Below are 12917 nucleotides of genomic sequence, written 5' to 3'. Positions count from 1 at the left end.
GACCCTGTTCTCCCTACCTGCTCCCCTGTGCCATGTGGGGGCAGCCCTGTGGGTGTAAACCCCATCAAGCTGAAGCAAGGCTGGTCTGAAGTGAAAGCTCAGCTGTTGGCCCTTGTACAAAACTCACTCCACTTCAGTGTGACCTCACAGGTGCTTGTGACAGTGCAGCTAAGAAAGACATAGAGATACAGGGAGGATAGGGCAACTGTAACATCATCAGTCCACCACATCAAGCCAACACCAGATCCCCTGGTGATGTAATGCTCATCACCTTTTGGTCCATCTTGGAGGTGCCTGAGAGTGCAAGTGACCATGGAGCCAGGAGGCTCCTGAGCTGCCTGCAGCAGCTGTTTTAGCTGATTGAAGCAGTGGGCAATGTGTTCCTGTTCCATGCCCTTCTGTTGCTGCTTGTGACTCCCTACCTGCAGTATTAGTGTCCTGTGAGACAACAGATAGGTGCAGCTCAAAGCAGATACAGTTAAATTGGGGACACTATTGAGTTTGAGAATTACATTGGTGGAGCAAGAGAGGGCAGGGTTAGGCAGGAGTGAACCGGAGAGATGCTGAGAGTGATGGAAGGAGCACAGGAGAGCCTGGGAGACCTGTCCTACTTTTTCAACAATTAGGAGCTGGGGGGGAGGTCCCTCCTGATTTCATGTCCTCAGGCCCCATGGCATATGCTGTGGGAAGATGCAGTGGGGATTTCCAGCCCAGTGTCCCTCCAGACCAGCCTGCGGTCTCTGCGGTGCCCTGTGCAAATGCTCTAGAGAAAGGTGCACGAATGCCCCGGGGCACAAGGCAGAGGAAGCCCCCGAGGGAGGTGCTTGCTCTTCTTTCTGCCAAGAAAAGCCCAGGGCAGAAACATTCATCTGTGCTGGCTGCCTGGCTGTACGCCCACCTCGTAACAAGGGGGGGCTCAGTGGGGCTGGTGTGGGGGCATGGTGAGCTCCAAAGGACTGGAGTAGGCAAAGAGGTGCTCTTTGAGCACCAGGACCTCTGCTGATGGGTCCTGAGGGCTTGAGGTTCTTTGCAGAGGGCTTTGTTCCAAAAGGTATTACAGGAAAGTCTTTCTCAGCTGGATTTATGTTTTGTTTGGTTTTTTTTTTTTTTTCAGTCTGAGTCAGGTATTTAAAACTACATGGACCTTTCCATGCACCTCCACCTATTTAAGAAAGTGGGAGGGAAGGAAGTGATAAAATGGATCCCATAATACAGTTTTGTTTTGCAATCCTATTGTTAGCACTGAAAAAATATAATCCAAACAGCATCAACGGAAGGCAGCATGGTTAAACCTGCTGGTTAAACCAGGCCACTCGGAGACACCCTGGCTGGCTGCAGGGGATTGATGACTATTTGGTCATTTGGGTGTTTGGTTTATGTTCCCTATATTTCAGCCTGGTTTTCTAAGAAAATGAGGCAACTTTAGTTCTTGGCTGATTCCACCAACGGGAGTGAGCTCTGCAGGATTTACCTTCCTTGAGGCGTTCCCCAAATCAGTGGTTCGATATGGGGCAGTGCAAAAGGTGCCCTGAAGCAGGAGAAGACACAACATGAGTGAATGGTCACCTCCTGCGTGGCTGCCAGCATCTTCCCCGCACTGCAGTAACCCGGAGCCACAGTGCTGGCAGCAGGGGCCAGTTCTCAGTCAGGGACTGGATCCTGATGTGCAAATATGCAGAAACACTGGGGATGGAGCCGCTCAGTGTTCCCACAGTCTCTTCCTTGCCTGTGCATGAACAGCAGGTTCCCTCCCATGTCTGAATGTTCTTCTTCCTCCCAGCAAGCGCCTTCTCTTTTGTGCGGAGCACCCATGCTGGGTGAGCATCTTGGGGAAATGAAGAGGAAAGTGACTCTTTGGAGCACATGGGCAAAGGCACATGCCCTGGTATATTCTGGGTCTGAACCGCTGCTGTTAGTATGGGTGCCAGCGGCTTGCCAAAGTCTAAACCCCTCTGTCTGATAAGAATCCTGCTGTTCCTGAGGCCCTGAGGTCTGCTCACAGCTTTGGTGGCAGTTCTGCCAGCCCCTCCATCCTGTCCCCAGACCATTCCTCCTGTTGCATGGGCACAACCTGCATGTCCATGAGGGGACTGGACCTGTAAATAACCTGGCCTAGAAAAGAGGAGCTGCTCAAGTGATGTGCACTCATTTGAAGTGGCTGGATACGGCAGCTCAGGAACCCCTGCTCTATGAGATTTCTAATTATGTTTCAGCATAATTGTTTCAACAATTTCCTCATGCTGAAGCAAAGCTTATTGGTTTGTAATCCCTAGCACACCCCGGGGCCTTCTTTAAAATGTAGGCCCAGCATTTACTGCCCCCGGTCCAATAGTTGGAGGATGTGAATTTGTGTGTTATTGCTAAGAGCTTAGTCACTTGGTTTTTAGCTCTTTGAGGACTCCAGATGTGTCATTCAGGCTCGGGGATTTGCTACCTTTTGTACATTCCAGCATTGCAGCCTTGTATCCTCCATCTCTGCCTTTTGTTTCCTCATCAGAAGAGGATGAGTTTAGGAATATGGCTTCCTGCTCCTGTGTGAGGATTTCATTTTGGGATGCCTCCCTGTTTCACCAGGTGGTCCTGCAGCTCCATGTTTCATCCATGTCCCCATCCCAGCAGGTTGCCTGAGCGTGCACTGCGTTGGCTGTGTGTGCTCTCAGCCATTACTGCCTCCCTATTTCCATCCCACGTTTTACCCACTCCATTTTCTCTTTCTCTCTGTTAGCTCTCTGGAGGTTAATATCTATTTTCTCAACAGCATTTGGCACAAACAGTCTCATGCATCTGCCATAAGAGCAATATGAACCTTCCCTGTTTCTCATCCCAGTTGTTCCCAAGGCACTGCTAAGCAGGCTGGAGACCGAGTCCCATCACATGGCACACTGACACACGCAGGTCTCTGCCTCTCTCGCAGCTCTGCAGAGCCTTCTTCATCTCCATCCACCACTCCTAGGAGATGTGCCACAGCGAGAAATGTCCGTCCTTTGACCCCAGGCATGGCAGCTTTAACTACCTGCCTCCATGTCTCTGGGATTGGTTTGTGGGAGTCACAGCATCCATGAGAATCAGGATCAGAGGCAAAGTCACAAGCAGGGACCCGAAGTTAAACCCAGCTCTGGCTTGTAACAGACCTACAGGGGAGGACATCCTAAGTGGTAACTTCCATGGGGAGGGAGAGGACTTGGGCTCATGCTGATGCGAGGGCAAGCATAAGCTTTGTGGATGCATGAATGACATGTCCTGTGTGGCCTTCCAGCTGTGGTGGCATGGCAAGTCATGGGAAGTGCGTGCACAGGGGTGAAAAGTGGCATCACCTGGCATGGACAGTACTGGAGCAGAAAGCTGGTGCCCTGGCAGGAACAGCTCCTGCAATTGCTGGTTTCACAGGCACTGCCAGAGCCTACCTGCCTCCTGCTCCACATGTCCCTCTGCAGAGACCATGCCACATGCCCAGGGGACTGCTCAAATCAGGATTTTGCCATCTTTGCCCATGACTTTCCCATTTCCATAACCTTTTGTAGAGAGATTGGAAGTGCTGAGCTTCAGGACCATCTGCCAGCAGGCAGGAACCTGTGCAGGGTGGAGGGCTCCAGGAAGGGAGGCTGACTGTGTTCAGCACAGACAGAACACTTGCAAAGCACCAGTATCTTCAGCCAGAGAAGAGGGACGTTGCAGATCATCAGTGTCTTGCCATGATTTCTGCTGGTGAGCACCAGAGGGCCTGGCCTCACCTGCACAGTCCAGAACAGCGATGAGTTGTTGAACACACGACCTTCGCACACCCTTCCAGGCTGTAAGGAGTCAGGAGACCACCGTTGGCAGCCCCCGTGCCCTGTGGGGTCACAGCTGGGGAGACACAACATGTGGTGGAGTAACAGAAAACTGGGAACGTGTCTCCACCAAATCCCAATAAGGCTTGGAAATGTGATGCCAAGAAGCCCCCTGTGAAGCCCTGCACGTTTGGGACCACTGGGAGCGTGGACAAGTGACTTATTCCCCCAGCCTCAAATCCTGGTGCTGCTGTCCACACTGGGATGAAGAAAGGCTATCTTGTGTTAGACCTGCTGCAGTTCTGGAGAAAACAGAAGGGAGCAGTTTTTGGATCCAAGCAGTAACAGATCCAATGGGGCAGCAGCACCAAGGGGGGGTGTGTGCTGCCAGCACCAGTAACAGCTTCCCCCTTCTCCAGAGATGCTTTGTGCTGCTTGGCCTGGGGATCCAGATACCCAAGCTGGAGCTCCCAGTGCTCTCCTCCATGGACAAAGCCTCTTCAGTGTCTCCAAAGCTGCCAGTTTCCCCAGAGGAGTCCTGAGCACCCTGGCCACAACACAGCCTTCTTTTGGTGTGTGTGTAGCATCTCCAGACAGGAATGTCTTCTACATGACAAGGCCACCACAGGGTCTCTGCAGAGCTCTCAGAGCAGAACACGCATGGCTGTGCCATAATGCCGCCCAGGCAGAGAAGAACAGCAGCAGCAGGCCTGCGCACAGTTATGCAGTAATATCCAAATCTGCTTACTGTCTGCCGCTGTGATTGAAGGAGTTTCTGTAATAATGTATTAGCTAAAGCTTCCAGATTATCCCAAAAACATCAGCTTTAACAAAGGGGTAATGCCTCTTTAATCCCCGCATGATCCCAGTTCCCAGTCTCTGCAGGACATTAATTCACAGCTAATACACAAGACTCCAGGCGGGCTGCTAATGTGGGCATGTGGGCTGCCTCTGAGGCTGGGGCCAGCCGGCCACACGCTGCTCCAGCCCCGCCAGGCCACCGTTTTGTCCCTCCTGATCCCTGGGAGCAGCCGAGATTCCATCCTGGCCTCAGTTTCTGAGCACTGCTCCTGGCTTTGCCTGGCTGATGGAAGTCTGGGGACAATACAGGATGTTCCTCTCATCTCTGCACCGTGACAGAGTCAGACACTCAGCACTGGGTGATGGACAGTTGTTCCTCACCCCCACATCCCTGGAGGAGGGCACACCGGTGCAATCAGCTGTGATTGGTTTTGTTGCATTTGGCAAGCAGCTTCCTTGAGGTTTGCTGGCTGGAAATGCCATGGCTAGGGCTGAAGGGGACCACTGGGCCAGCGTGGAAAGGTGCATCTCTTGCAAGCGCCAAGACCTCAGGGGAGTCTTCATCCTGGCCCTACCCCTTGTACCACAGAAGCTGTCCTGGGAGATGTTGTTTATAAAAGGATGTGCAGGAAAAGGACACAACAGGCCTCAGAGCCCACCAAAGGCAGGGTTGCAGGTCCAAAACCCAGTGTGTGTGGAGACTAGCTGTGAAACAAAACAAGACAGGAGCTGGATGGACAAATCTAATGGCAGATGGGGGCAGTGCGATGCCTATCCCCTTCAGCAGGACCTCAAGAGCCAGTCTGCCCCACTGACAGGTTGTGAAACACCATGGAAATTGGGGTTGTCATACTGAAGAGCTGCATTCAGAGATGCTGAGCCCAGGCCTGCAGCTGAGCCCCACACTCACTCCATTACCAGCCCAGCCATGTGCAGGATGAGGTCAGTTCAAGGAGAAGTCCCTTGTGAAATAGCTTCTCCTTCAGCACCCCATTTTTGTTCTCCTCTAGCCCCAACTCCATGAACATAAGGAGCTGCAACTGAAACTGGTAGTGGTGATGGTCCAAAATCTGCTTTATCAAAGAAGATATTTTGGCCTGCAAAACTATCGTGGCAACAGCGGGTTGGTTCCAGAAAACCCCTCAGAAGCCTTTTTTTCCCCCATGGTACAGAAAGCAATCCCTCCATCCTGATCTGTGTGCACATGGTGCCAGCACTCTTAAAAATGTTTGATGGTGGGAGGGCAAGAGAGAAACCAGGGGATTTTGTAGGTATGAGCACCCTGGGTGGGGAATGCCCCTTCCACTGGCCATCCCTCCGTGAAGCTTGGGACAAGGTTACAGTGCAAAGCATAAGGCCAAAGGCTGAGGAAAACAACCCCTACCATGGCAGCTGAGGCATCAGAGATGATGACTGTCTAGGCACACATGCGTGGGATCCCTGGCCACAAAAACTTTGCAGTGGTGATTTCCATCCCACTGGTCATTCCCTCACATAGCCAAGCCTCAGGACTTGCGTCCATGGGCTGCTCCAGAAGCAGCTGAGAGACCTGTCTTGGAGCTACCCGAGAATGTCACAAATTGTCTTCCAGAGGTGTCCATGTCCCCCACTGCCTATAAAGGAACAGCTCAGAGCAGACTCAACAGGGAGGCAGTTTGAGCTGGGAGGGACACGTCCTACCCCATCTGCTGAGGCCAGTAGCCATCTGGGTGAGGACCTGAGCACAGTTCAGCCGCAACCTTTGGGCTGGCTTTTCTCAGTTTCCTCTTTTGATGTGTAAATCGGCAGCTACCTCAAAGAGCTTTGCGATTGCTGAATTCAGCAGCAGGTGCCTTTTTCAGATTTTTCCTTTCTCACCAATTACCTTTCTGGTATCCACGGTTACTGCATCATCCTGCGTCTGTATTGAGAAGGTTTCTCTGCCTGCTCGTCCATCACCCGGAACCTGTGGGGCATTGCTCCAGACCTAGTGCTGCAGACATCCAGCTGCAATGAGAGCAGGAGGTTTTAAGGTACCCAGGGAGAGGATCTTCCCCGGTTGTTCATGATGTCTGACCCCCTGAGATGCAGACTGGCTTGCTGGGGACATGCAGGCACCTGCCCTCACCATACCTCCATTTCTGCTGCTCCACTGTGTGCATAGAGACACTGATGGTGTTGAGGCACCGGTGTTGGCGGAGCTCCTGAAGAAACACACACATGGATCCATATGAAGATGTAAGCTCACATGGGGACACCTTTTGGACATGCAGTGGCCAAGTGCACTACCATTCAGAAGAAATTTTGTCTTCTGTTACTCCCAGGCAAAGTGAAGGCTCTCAGGTGGAACACACACAAACAGTGTGACTGTCAGACACCACCTTTGAACCTGGGTTCCTGCTACAACTGGTGGTGTGGGCACAAGCCAGGAGATGTCACTGGTCATACTGCGAGCCTGGTGGAGCTGAAACTGAAACCAGTCCTCCCACGGTGTCTGGACCTGCAGTGAGTCAGTCACCTCCTGTCTGCTCTCTGCCATGCAGGCACCGGGTGGTTGCTGCAACAGGTCCTTGCTATGGTGGTTGCCAAAGCCTGGACATTCCCCAGAGTTGTGTCACAGCAGGTGCGATGCCATGAGCTTGCACACAGAGACATGTGTGTACACAAAGATGTGCGCAGACTGTACAAACACGTCTCAACCTGGGGTGAAGAACAGAGGGTCCAGGACATGGAAACAGCCAGACCATCCTCCTGTTCGGTTCTGGGAGACGTCTCCAAGGTTCATTGTAGCATCTGCTTTCCCAGCCTCTGTGCTCTGCCCTGTTCTCAATTCCTACACAGTTCCTGCAGCTGATACTCTTGCAAACACCAGTTAATGTTCCCCCTGCCACAAATCTGAGTTTCTAATGCCAGCACAAGGAGCTGCAGCAGCAAATCGGGGCTGGTGCCAGATTTGGAAAGTCTGGTTCTGACACATCGCACCTCAGTGTGCTCACAGGGAGTCAGCCCCTGTGATCAGGTGTGGTGAGAGGGGATGGAGGGGAAGCAGCATGCGTTGAGGAGCCAGAGGTGTGACACCCATTCAAGAAGTAGCCAAAGCTGTAAGAGAGGCTGGACTCACCCTCCCCAGTGTGCTGCAGCATGCACACACCCCTGTGCAGGCACCGTGCTCCCAGCAAGCATGATGCTATACCTGGCCCCATGCCACGGAGCTGCCTCCAGCGGGGCTCTCCCCTGTGCCAGGGAACGTGTGAGCCCTGCAGCAAGGACTCCATGTGCCAGGGAGGCTTCAGCAGCCTGTGGAGGTTTCGGAAAGACACAGGGCTCCCTGCAGAGGGCTACCCTGACAGATCAGATAGCATTTTCCTGCAGGGCACAATTTTGCAGCTATAAGGTGTTTTCTCCCCAGGCACGTGTGCAGAAGGTGCACAAGCAGGCAGGGAGGAGCAGGACAGGCAGGCAGGGAGCTTGGATGCAGGCCTGGGAACATCAGGAGCTGAGCCAAGGGGCTGGCATGAGAAAAAGTGGGTCCAACCTGGGCGTAGACACATACAAGATAGAAAGAGAAGGCAGCTCTTGCCTGATTAGAGATGGCATCTCCCAAGGATGTGGGGAGGCAGGACACCCAAATGCTTTCTCATAGAGCCTGAGCATGGCTTCAGCGATGGTGCCTGTGTAAACACAGATGGATTTGTGACCCTGGAAGTTCACCTGTGCTTCTACCTACAGCTCATAACCAGCTGGCATGGGTTTCTTGCATTTCTAACCAAGCTATCCAGCTTCCCTCTGACATTGGGAGAGCCAGCTGGACTTTTGGGCATGGAAGTGGGGAGAGCCTGCAGAACCACAGCCCCATCACCCAGGGGCTCGAGTGTTAGTGATGGTACCTTTAGCACGTTTCAGCTCAGTGCCATCACTCCTGCGGTGTAAGCAGCCTGCCACCCTGATTACAAATACTTTAAAGACAAATAAATGCCACATACCGCCCACAGCAAGGAGTGGAAAACTAAAAATACCCTCCCCTTACGGCTGCCAGCAAACCCCAGTGGGCCACCTGCTAGCAGAGAGCCAGAGCCACCCAGAGCAGACACAGGCACCCACCACACGCTAAGGAATATAAATGAGCCTTGCGGCATGACCCGGTGCTGCCGGCGTGGGCTCCACGGCACGGCCCTCGCAGCGGAGATGGGTGCCCAGGCAGCTCAGCCCAGCTGGCAGCTCCCCACGCTGCCTCCAGACATTGTGGGAGGTGCAGCTCCTGGGGAGACGGGCTGGGAAAATACCAGCGGGGGGTTATATCCTTCCTCATCTCCTGCCCAGTATGACAGAGGAACCACCAGGCCAGGGGGAAATGCATCAGCAAGAGGCTCGGGGGTGATGGCAGAGGGGCTGGGGGTGACACTGCTGTCATGGGGCGACATTGTGGGTGGGGTGGGGGTGTTGCAGTGGGGGCAACAGCAGAAGCATCGCTGTGGGGTTGGGGTAGGGATGTTTGCTGTGTTGGTGTGCCTGTTCTGCACAGGAGGTAGATGAATACAGCACCAGCAATGATGGAGGCATAGGGCTGAGGGTGATGGGGAGATACCCCTGAGCTACAACACCCTGGACACTCCAGTTCTAGATGGTGGAGATGGCACCTTCCCACCAGTGGCAGCAGAGAAGGGTGTCAGTGGCCTGCGGAGATCCATGACAGAGGGAGGTTTGGGCAGCGCAGGGAGACACAGAGACGCACAGGGGAGCAGGAACTGCTGGTGCCCAGAGTGGCACTTCCATCCCCAGAAAGATCCTGCAAACTCAACCCATCCCTGCCCTTCTCTCACCATTACTCATCAAAGTGCCCATAAAGAGCAAGGTTTGCTCCCTGCTTTGAAAGCTCCTGGACTCTCAGGGATAGCCAACATAGACTGCAATTCCTCTGATCTCTGGGTAGGCAGCACCTCAAGAGCTGTGCGAAACACAGGGGTTGGCTGTGCCAGAGCTGCTCCCCGTGCTCAGGTAAACACCTGAGACCTTGGGGAATGGATCTGAAGGCGAGCAATGGGTCACACACTGCCTCTCATCCAACAAAATGGAAACAAGAGGTCCTGGAGGACACATCACAGTGTAAAGAGCATGAAACTAGAAAACATCTCACAGTTCCCTGCTTGCCTAGCTCTGTAGAGATCTGCCCACTCAGCCCGAATGATGAGAGATGGAAAAGGAGGAAACCAAAAGAGCTTTGTCTCTGTTCCAACCCATCAGAGATTTAAAACTTGACAACAATGCAGGAGAGATTTTCACCCTATTGTTACAGATTATCAGTGCATGAAAATGCCTACCACACTTCTCACCAGACCCACAGAGCAAACCTGCTCTAAATGCTCACATTGAGAAAATGCAAGCAAGCTCTGGTGAGCAGCATGTGTCCCATCGGCAGCAGAAAGCCCACGGCTTCCTGCAGTAGCACCAGACCACCCGAAGCACAGGACCCCGAGCTACAGGAGTCTCCTGCTCAGGATGATTTTACTTGGGCTGCGTTTCACCCCCAAAATGTGACCCCCTCTTTCCCTGTACATCCTCTGTGGAGTCAGGCTTCTGTGTCCTGCTGTCTGCATTTGCGAGGGGGCCCACGCAAGCTCACCCCATCCTCCAGCAGGACAGGCAATTTGCCCAGGGGAATTCAGTCCTGGAGGACCCCGCATTTCCCACAGAAGAGGAATTTAGCTAGAAAGACAAAACCAATGTAGCGACCCTCAGCTGGTGACAGTCTCGGAGACACAGGAAGCTACAGAGGAACCGCATTGCAAAGAACTGAGTCATACAGTCTCTCTTGCTGTCTCATATAGAACATAATGGACAAGAAAAGAAAATACAAGGATTAGATTTTCTTTCAAACAGCGATGATGCTGAAGTGTGTGCTGGTGGCATGGTGTCTGACTGCTGGGGCACAGCTCAACCCTGCAAAGCCTGGAAGAGTCTCACTTTGTTGTCTGGAGGTTTTCTCACCTGCACAGGCTTTCCTTGCCAGGTACAGAACAGGTGAGATGCTTTCTGCCCGTATCTGCCCCAGGATCAGGGTGCGCACACATAGTGGGTGCCACATTACAGCTTATGAGCTGTTATTATGGCATGTTTATTCAATTAATCGGTAGTTGAATAGCTGGGGTCAGGAAAGGCTCTGATTCACCACCCAGGTGGGCTAATTTGAGGGCAGCATTTCCTTTCCCTGCTCCACCCTCTACATGTGCTGCCTGACTGGTTGTGTTGCTGGTGAAGCAGCCGCTGAACCTCCATGGCAGAAAACGGCCACTGCAAACACATCTCGGTTCTCTTCATGTGCCGGGTGGTGACTTACAGACACACAGCAGCTCAGGTAGGCAGCAAGGTCACCCCGCTGTGGGAGCACCCGCGGGACCAGGCAGGATGGTCATGGTGGGGGGTGTCACACCCGCCAGCCCAGGGTGTCCCCTCCACTCGTGAATCTGACCCTGCACTCCAAAATGCTCATGCTGGAAACTTCCCCAGAGGATATGGAGACCAGCAAAAGCGCTGTTCATTGCTATGCCACGTTTTCATCAGTGGTCTGGAAGTAAATCTAAAATCTTGCTGCTAATATTTGCAGCTGACACATGAGCCTGGCAGAGCAGTAAATAGTGATGAAGAGACGGCAGTCTTCAGCCCAGCACAGGCCATCCAACCATCCTATTTAATACACCCAGCTGAGAGTTATAACTAGGAACAAGCAGTGCAGGCTGTTCCTGCCAAACTGAGGTTGGTGTTTTGAGAAAAAATATGTGTGAGCCATAGCAAGTGAGCATTAGCATCCCTGCAGGCACTGAGGAGAGGGCAGCTGCGGTCCTGAGCAGGGGAGGGAAGAGGAGATACAGGTGGCACATGCGTGTGCTAAGAAATGCTGAGCTCGACAGCATAACTTCTTGGCTTTCCCAAAGGTTCACCTGTCTCCATGATAAGGAACCCCCCTGCCTGGCTGGAAGATAGTCCAGTCACAAAGAAAAGACAAGGTAGATGTTTGCAGGAGCATCTGCCCTGACAGCACAGCCCTGGCCAATGGACAAGCTCAGTCCTGTGACCTGCTGATGAGCCGGGCATGGCACAGATCATGTCGTGCAATTGATGGGAGATGTAGAGCCATGAAACGCACCATGGATTTCCCTCCCAGCTCCCTAGCACCCCAAGCAGGAGGCTCCAGCCCTCGTTTTCTTTCTGAGATGAGAGGACTGGCTGCCAAGACGGGTTTAAGTTCCCACAAAAGACAGATAAATGTGTCCTGAAGAGTAAGAAAGCAATGGGAGCAGTGAGAGGGGTATTGATATTGGATCTAGCCCTGGGGAATAGGCTGCAGAAATGCTTCCATCTGCAGGGAATGTCCATCTCTGCTGAGAATAAACAGTCTCAGTCTCTCACTGTGCTGGCACTGGCCATGGGGAGGCTGTGGAGCAGACAGCTCAGCAAGCTATCCAGCTAGGAAGGGATACAGCAAAAGAAAAAAGAGAAAAGGATCCTTTTTTATATCAAACTGACTCACGTCTGCATTGTCGTGAGTTGGGGTGGCAGCTGGGAATGGGGTGGCTGAGCAGCTCTCAACCTTCTGGTGCTCCAGCTGGCTTGGGCAAGCTGCAGCCTGGTATAAACCCCTCTGGGAGGTGACCCTGTGTCCCGGTGTGTGTCCAGCCTGCAGTGGCACCCGTGCCAGGTCGGGGTATCCCCTCCCACATCCCCTTGCTTCTGTCCCAGTGCCACCCAGCATTTCTGGCACAGCTGTGCAGGCTACTGAGAGGGGTCAGGTCCACATCCAGGAACTAATTCAGGCTAAAAATAGCCCTTTATTTTGCCATATATATACATGTATTTTATCCTGTCTCAGTTCTACAAGGTTGTTCCCTGCACGACCCCCACCCATTGAGTGGGCTGGTGTGCTCTGGGAGTGCACAACCAGGAGCAGGAGAGCCCAGTGCTGTTCCACTGCTGCTCCAGTTGCCCCCACTGCCCAGGATACCACCACCTTGCACGAGCAAGGCCAGCAGAGTGGGGAGAGACCCCCGAAACACAAGACACCCACGAATCACAAAGCAGCTGTAGCCAAATCAGGAATCCCCTTGGAGCTCGTTCCTCAGTCTCCAGCTGGCACCCTGTGATGGAGGTGGGTTATGTTCAGCCCAGGAGCACGTCCCCATGCTCACTTGCACACTGATTTAAAGAGAGTGACAAACAGCCTCTTGTTTTCTCACATCTGCCTTTGGGAGACCAGGCGTGTGCACGGAGCCATGCAGGAGAGCTAAGCAGAGTGGGTGGACGGGGCTGGAGCAATTTGCATCTGCTAACACGCCTGAGCTCCGGCACAGCACCCGGAGGTGACCTGCAGCCCGG

Source organism: Columba livia, chromosome 14 (genome assembly GCF_036013475.1).
Source record: "Columba livia isolate bColLiv1 breed racing homer chromosome 14, bColLiv1.pat.W.v2, whole genome shotgun sequence".
NCBI lineage: Eukaryota > Metazoa > Chordata > Aves > Columbiformes > Columbidae > Columba > Columba livia.
Note: the sequence above shows the minus strand (reverse complement) of the source record.